At 41.2% G+C, this 6,309-nt stretch overlaps 1 long non-coding RNA gene across 1 annotated transcript; it reads right to left on the bottom strand.

Annotated features, from left to right (window-relative positions):
• Nucleotides 1-5,439: 5,439 nt before the first annotated feature.
• Nucleotides 5,440-5,955, bottom strand: LOC129602996 (uncharacterized). The gene is made up of 3 exons (XR_008692516.1): nt 5,922-5,955; nt 5,806-5,840; nt 5,440-5,541 (listed from the first exon to the last, which is right to left on the bottom strand). It is a non-coding gene; the product is annotated as an uncharacterized LOC129602996 (long non-coding RNA).
• Between the last annotated feature and the right edge of the window lie 354 nt (nt 5,956-6,309).

Genomic DNA, 6,309 nt, shown 5'->3' on the forward strand with positions numbered 1-6,309 from the left:
CTATGTTTTAAAAAATGTTGACTTTATGTTTCAGTTTTAAACATTGATTTGAGACTTTTCTCAACTTTGCAACACAAATTAAGCTTTTTCTTCCTGTGGCAAACATTTCCCATAAAGAAGCAGATGAGAGAGTTGTCTTTTGTGTAATTTATCATATAAATTATAGGAAATTAAAATAATGGGGAAAGCAAATCAAAAAACATAGATGTTGATTGTGAACTTTAACAAACCAAAAGTTGGAGAGATTAGAGCATACACCACGGAGGTGTGATGTAAAGAACCCACAATCCTCAAGTTGCTTCTGCCTTTTAACCCCTCTGTCCGACTACAGTGGAATCTCTGTCTGGTCCAATCAAATTGCAAGCAGCATCTCATCTCTGTAACAGTGTGTGTGGAGATGTTTACATTCTCACACCTGCATCACTGGCGTCTGACTATCAGAGAGGAAGGAGCGCTAATTCTCAACAGACAGAGAGACACAACTCCTGGCCGTTGGTTTGGGAGCTCGAGTCCAGAGTCTATCAGGCAGAGACATCCAGTGAACAATCTACTGTAGGTGAAATGTCAAATACATCAAACAAACGTGACATAAAACATTAGATATCAATTGCAATAATTAATAATGAATTGGTGTTAGTTCAGTGTAATCCATCATTACTGTAGGTGTTCGAATGCTTGTTCCAGCAGTGAATGAGCTGCCAGTGGTTTTGTAATCGTCTTACCTGGTTTGCTGAGCACACGTCATGCGTGATTCACAGTATTTTTGCGGATAGTTTGAGAATCCCTTTGTGTACCAATGTTTTGTAAGGCAGGCATGGCTTGTCATCAGGCCCAAACCAGACCGAGGACAAGGAGAGGGAGGGGGTTTCCGACCCAACAGCATTAGCTGCAAGTAGCATCTGTGGAGTCTGTGTAGATGGTAACAGACGCTCCTTCTGCTAGTTTACAGGCTTCACTCAACGACCGACTCTGCAGCCGTAGCAGAGTGGTGCTTCAGCCCTCAGACCAGCAGGGGGCACTCATATCTGGTTGTTTGGTTCTAGTACTGTCTTTGTGTCATTTTGTTGTTCCAGCCCTGATGTCACTTGCTGCTTTATTTCATGTTATAATTGGGTTAATCATGTTCACCTGTGTTTTTTGAGTGCCTTATTTAAGCCCTTTGTTGTGTTCAGTCATTTGTCGGTTTGTTGTTGGTGGTACATGGATGTTGATGTTTCCAGTCACTCCTGTCTTGTGGTTCAGTCCTGTCCTGTGCAGTGCAGACTGCATGCCCAACTTGACTTTGGCCCAAAGCAGTATCTCTAGAGGCGAAGCCATCAACAAAAGGACATGATCACAGTCAGCTACTGGCACCTCACGGAGTGCAAACCTGGTTCAGAACTGAAACACAGTGAGGCTCGCCTTCATCAGTGCCTGGAAGAAGAGTGGCTGGGTTTAGCACATCGCACCTCTTGACAGTAATGTTTGTTTCAAGCAAGACCTCGTGCATCTAAGCCATCGAGCTGTAGAAATATGTGATGTTTTCTATTCCAAAAGGATGAAAGACACGGTTTGAGGAACCAACAAGGTGACGTCAGAGTAGCCAACAATTTCACGTGAAGCCAGCTTTTTCTGCTGCAGCCAACCTGATTTCTCGTCCACTGTTTGAGTGAAAGGTCGTGTAGGGTCACAACAGGTAGACCCAGTAGTAGCAGCCGACTGAAGAGCAAGCTTGAGGTCGGTGAATGTTGTTTAGCCTCAGACGTTCACGTGAGAGAAGAAGTGGACGATGGAGACGTCTGCATCAGAACCCTGAGTGGGGCCTCAAAGACTGTAAAGTTAGGAATGAAGTTCCTACAAAAAGAACAAAGACCTAGAAAAAATAAGCTGTTTATATGTGCACGGTTTAGACAAGTTTCAAATTGCTTTAACTCTGTTGGGTGAGATGGATTTGCCATCAGTTGTATTTACAATGACCCAAAAAAATAACCTTTGTCTGCACAAACGGTAATTTAGACAGGCTCGCATTGTGGCCTGTAGCATCCAATGTTTCAGTAGCACAGTGGTGTCTGCAGTAACGCCATCTATGGCTTCCTTTCAGATGGTGTTGTTTATCTGGGGTCAAATTTAGGTGTGATGACAACCGGTTCACATCCTCTAATCAAACCTCCATCGCGTGTGTGCGTGTGTGTTTGTTTGTGTGTCTGTGCGTGTGTGCGTGTTACAGGAAAGCAGGAACTTCCTGTGAGGCTGTGTTGACGAATAGCACCCCCCCCAGCAGAGGGATTATTTATAATAGTTGGTGTGAACTCAGGAAATCGGCTGAACCTATCAGACTGCAACGTAATGCAGCAGTTGTCATTTATCTGTTTGTTATCATTTTTAAAATCACTCTGAAATGTTTTGAGCAAAAAGAGAGTCTTCATTGCAAGCAGATAAGCATGTATCAGGTGTAAGTGTGTTCCTTCATTCAGTGCGTGAAAATGTGCGTGTGTGTGTGTGTGTGTGTGTGTGTGTGTGGTACCATCTTCTACACCACGTGAAAAGGAACCGTCACCTTCCTCCTTCCCCAACCATCAGTCTAATGTGATGCCCGAGCGGGTGGAGCCTGACGTAGCAGCAGTTGTTCTTCCAGTGCCCCTCATGACCACAGCTATGACCAACCAGTGTCTGTGACAGAGCACGTCTCCAAGGACGGCAGATGGAGCTCACTCTGCTGTTTCTCTCTCTTTGTTTTCCTTTGCTGATGATTGTCATGAGCAGGTGTCTGTGTCAGACACACACGCTCCCTCTTTTCATCCGATGATAGTTTCACGGCCTCTGAAGCTTCAGAGAACAATCTTTTTCGTTGACGTAGGCCCTGTAGCAGTGTCGAGCGGTGAGGTTCATAGCTGGTGAGGCACAAAGTGCTCTGGAGTCAGATTTTACAACCATATTAACCTGAAAAGAGTGTATTTTTCATTCTTTAATTGTTAGAATGATTATTAACACTGGCCACATTTCACATTCTATCGTCATTCCTATCAGTGGTGACTGATGGCATGATAAAATCTGTTGTTCCAGAGAGTAACTGTAAAATGGCACAGTGTAGTAACACGAGGATAACAAATTAAATATCCCTTTTATAGTCAGTCACTAATATAAAATCATGTTATGTAATAGTATTTACAAGTGAAGGGTTTGTCAGTAACATTTAAAACAGATGCACTAGCATCTGTAAATCTCCTTTAACACACAAATACCAGGAGCTGCTTTCTGTCATCACTCCACTTATGGTCTCTTGTTCTATCTATTACCTTGAGGCTTTCACACAGGACCCACTCAGCCTGCATCGTTTCATATCTCTATACCTTTTATGTCAGGCTTGGGGCAGGCGGCGGACCCACATGCACAGCGCAGAGGCAAGGCGATGATTAACACAGGTTTATTTTAGAAAACAGAGTCAGACGGTCCAGGTCATACACAGAAGTGTTCAGTGAAGTAGTACACGAGGGAGCAGGCAATCTCTAATCCAATATCCAGGCAGGGTTCGTTACACAGGCAGTCTCGGCAAAGGTACAGACAGGGATAAGACAAACTCACGGTCAGATAATCAGTCACGGTTCTCTCACAGGCAGCAGTACACACGAGGTTCAGGCAGGAAGCAATGGTGAAGGCGATCAGGGTCAAAACGTGAGAAGCTATACAAGAGATGCTGGAAAGAGTACGGAAACTAGGGAAACTCGACAATCTGGCAACGTGAGTCTGTGAACGGTGGGGCTATATACTGGTGCTGATTACTAACTGATAACAGGTGTGGATACTGGGAACCGGTAAGTGACAACTGACTGAACAGGAAGTTTAACAAAATAAAACAGGATATGGTGTGACAGCAAGACACGGCGTGAAACATGACATATTACCTCTGGTGACAGACAGGTTAACCTTTTGCTGGTTATCATCACACACACATCAATAAAAATCATAGTCTTTATCTATTAGATCAGATTTAAAAAAAATATTTTACAAAATAATTAGCTTTTGTTGTCAGGCATTGATAGTCACTGAATAGTGATAGAATCCCCAGCTTTCACTGACACCTCATGAACTGTAGTGATGCTGCAAATCCCAGACCAAACCAGAAGTCGACCACTGCCCAATCTTCTTAGCACCAACTCCTTGTCCTTCTGTGGGTGGTAGGTCAACATGAGGACGATTTCATGTCAGGCGGTGCCTGGTCAGGTCCTGTGGGAACAGGCCTGGCCACCAGGCACAACTATTATCACCACAAGTATTTTAATGGCAGTGTAGTTGCATCAGAATGCTAGTTTCACGTGGAATAAGCGATTACATACAAACACGTTGCATTCAGTACAGACTATTTATTTATTAACATTTAAATGCTACATTATATATTGTGAATTAATGTAAAATGTACAGGTGAATATTTTCTTTGGAACATTTTCCAATAAATTATGTCAAGGACAAAAAAGAAAGATGGTGAAAACACATTTAGAAAAAAATACATATTCTGACAGTTCAAGTGAGGATGAGATATTCTCATTTATTTTAAAAATGGTACTAATATGAATTATGAATAAATGATATGATTGTTTCTAAATATGCTCTTAAAATGCAAAAATAAATTCATATATTTTAAATAACCAATTCATGAATCTCTTACTTTACATTAACAGTTATAGCCTTTGTCTCATTGTTTCGATGTGTTGTTGCTGTGAGATGAGGTGACTGTGAATTTTGAATAACTCATATTGACTGTTTGGAGCCACTGTGTGAGCTTAGATTAAAACATAACCTTAATTGATGCATTTCAAACGCAAATCACGAACAGCGACATGTAGAGTTACAAACAATCCAACAGCTCACATTGTCCGGACTTATAAAACATCAAACATTCAAATTTGCAGATGGTGGTGACTCATGTCTTTGTACTGTAGCCTCAACCTAGTAAACACAAACAAACAGTTAGGATGAGAAACAAAGGTGAAATAAATAAATGCACTATAACATAAATTCCTCAACCTGTACTATTGTGCCTTTAGTCCTTACCCTGTTTTACAGCCTGCTACTTTTTAGTAACCACAGAACTATAAATCACATCCACATCTGAGCATGGCATCTGGATGAGCAAAGACAGGGAGATTTGACTTATATACAAAATAATGACTATATATGACATTCAGGTTGTTTTGTTGGTCTGTATCTTTAACTCTACTATACATTTAATCCTTTTTACCTGCTCTGATGTTCCTTTGCCAGTGTTACTGTATATTACATCACTACCAGCCTGAGTGAAAGGAACAGAGTAAATGTGATGTGCAAAAATCTCAAACACATCACAAAGTGAACAATTACAATAGACACAATGTTTAACTGCATATCAACTGAAAAAATGTAAACATACGGTACAAATAACAATATAGTACACCCAGAAATATTAATCCAAATAATAAAAAAAAGACCTTCACAGAAAACTTTAAGATTTATTGACACTATAATTATTACCTGCACTGAAGTTCTTCTCCTGTATGCAACCTCACAGTACGTTACTTCATCTTCAGCCTGTATTAAAGGATTAAACAACTGTTAACAAACGTTCTTCACCTTTTACAATACATAATTGTAAATATGTACAATCCAATGCTAAACCACTTTGCTGACGAAGAAAATCAAAATATCACAAGAGTAAAAAAAAATCTGACTTGCATTTCATTCTATATAAAAAGAAAGTACCTCGGTAACCACCAAATTAAAGTTAACGTCCAAAATGAGTTGATTTCAGTTTTATTTATTTTCTAGGTGTGTGTGTGTGTGTGTGTGTATTACCTTAACTGTAGCTGATAAATTCACTTTGCGTTGCTCTACAAGGTAAACAATTAAAGCTCATGTTACACACGGTCAGTGTTCATTGAATCAACTCCTAGAGACAAGTAAAGACTTACTGTGTGTCTTCAGTATAAACCAAATGATCAAGGTGTCACGGACTCAAGGTAGCGGACCCACACGCACAGCGGAGACAAGGCTCAGTGCACAACAGGGTTTATTCAGGCTCGTGGTCAGGCAGGCAAGGGTCGGTACACAGGTAGATCATCGGTAGCAGCACAGATGAGGATAAGGCAAACGGATGTCAAAAACAGGCAATGGTCAGACTCACACAGGCAGACGGGATTATCACAGGCTGGGCTGGAGACGTGGTCAGGAACAAAACAGGATCAAAAGGCACGGCAAGGTAAAGGTAAGAATGCTGGAAAGTTGAACGGTTGAATGAACAAACAATCTGGCAAGGTGCAGGGCTGAGAGGTGGTGCTTAAATCCTAAGTGATGATGACT

The sequence above is a fragment of the Betta splendens genome, chromosome 15, assembly GCF_900634795.4.
Source record: "Betta splendens chromosome 15, fBetSpl5.4, whole genome shotgun sequence".
Taxonomy (NCBI): domain Eukaryota; kingdom Metazoa; phylum Chordata; class Actinopteri; order Anabantiformes; family Osphronemidae; genus Betta; species Betta splendens.